A 1,880-nucleotide genomic window follows, 5' to 3' on the forward strand; every position below is an offset into this window, starting at 1 on the left:
TTGCAAATAGTGAGATTAAGGGATAATTTTGCAAATACACATGAATTAATGGGTACACACATAAAGGAACTTTTTTTTTGGGGTTTTGAGATTGATCTCTTAAATCTTTCATATTTTAAAAGTAGATTTTCAAATCATTAAAATTTCTATTTAGTTCCTCAGATCCTACGAAGCATTTCAGTTTAGTTTATGAAGTTACCTAAATTTAATTTATAGATGATACTCCATTATTTTATTTAATTAATTTCACTTTGAGCTTTTTATGTGTGGTAGAGATTCTCTACGCTGCTCTAATAATATTCTTGACTCATTGAGACCCATGCATGATCTTGTTTATATAAATAATAACAAAAATATTTAGTTGTCAGCCCAATTGAATCAACCACTACTATTTACCTACATAACTAACTGCAGAACTTCTCGACAATCAAGATGGTAGTGAATATTAAGAGAATATTCCATTTCATTTTACTTTTATTTTCAACATTTTCTACGTATAAGTAAGTCGATTATAAGTTTTTTTATTGTTTTCGTGCTTGTTTTGCACACTTTTATATGCCAATGCTATTTCATGTTGGTTATAGAGGGACAAATTTTCAAAACCGACACTTCAAAAATACTTTCAACAAGACATGTTTCAACAATATTTATCAAAACCGACCTAGTTTCAACCATCGGGTAGAAACTGCGATGGTTGAAACTAGGTCGGTTTTGACGAAAGAAGTTCCTAAATTTCACGGGACTTGAAGTCCCGTGAAGTTTAACATCCATTTAATTAAGCTGCTAAACTTTACGGGACTTAAATCGCGTGAAGTTTGTTTCAGCTTTGAAGTTGTTTTGAATTATGAAACTTCACGGGACTTCAAATCCTGAAGTCCCGTGAAGTTTCATATTTTTTCGTCAAAACCGATCTAGTTTCAGTCTGACGGCTGAAACTAGGTCGGTTTTGACGAATATTGTTAAAAAGGGTCATTTTTTGAAATATTTTTGTAAATGGGATTGTTTTGAAAATTTTCCCTTATAGAGAGACTACTGGAGTTCTTTGTGTCCTTTCTGGCCCTCTTAATCAGCATTTTTTAACGTATTGTATACAAATTGTTAGTGACTCAACATGAATTATAGGTTGCATGTGATGCAATTACTTAAATTTTGTTGTTAATTTAGATTGTTTGTTGGCGTTTAATGCTTTAAAATTTAGAAAATTTTCCTTAGCATCCTTCGGACATATTGTTGATGATTCTCATTACTTGCTCAATGTATGTAAAGTGTAGCTTTGGTTATATAGATATTAATCCCTCAAATCTTTAGTAATTCCATATTAGCCCCTCAAATCACAATAATTGCTCATTAGTCTCTCAAGTCCTAAGGGCTATTGCAATTTGGTCCCTTAATGACCTAAATACCCCTCATTTATGATTTATCACCTTGTTCAACGAAAGGGTTATTTGCATTTTAATAATCTAAAGTTTACACCATTTTATTTTTAATGCCCAAAGTTTTTTTGTCACTTTGACACCCTAAAATTTACACCCTCTCAATTCTTGAGTGAGTGGGGTGCTACCTGCAACATTTTTTCTAAGTGAAACATCTACTAAGATAAATCATCTCTAGGTAATCATCTCTAGAATATTATTTAAGATTTTATTAAACATGTTTTTTAATATCTTTAATAAATTGAAAATTAAAACAACCTCCACAACAATCCACAAAACTACAAACTAGCCCAAACTTAATAAAGTCCAATTCAGATTTTGGGTGGAAGAAATTTTGAGCTATGTCGAATAGTTAGAAGTATTCTTTTGTTTTTTGTAAAGAAACATTTCATATTTAATTAGATTTGTTTGGAGTTTTCGGGTTTGAAATTCTATGCTTTATATGGA

Source organism: Asparagus officinalis, chromosome 3 (genome assembly GCF_001876935.1).
Source record: "Asparagus officinalis chromosome 3, Aspof.V1, whole genome shotgun sequence".
In the NCBI taxonomy this organism is placed as follows: domain Eukaryota; kingdom Viridiplantae; phylum Streptophyta; class Magnoliopsida; order Asparagales; family Asparagaceae; genus Asparagus; species Asparagus officinalis.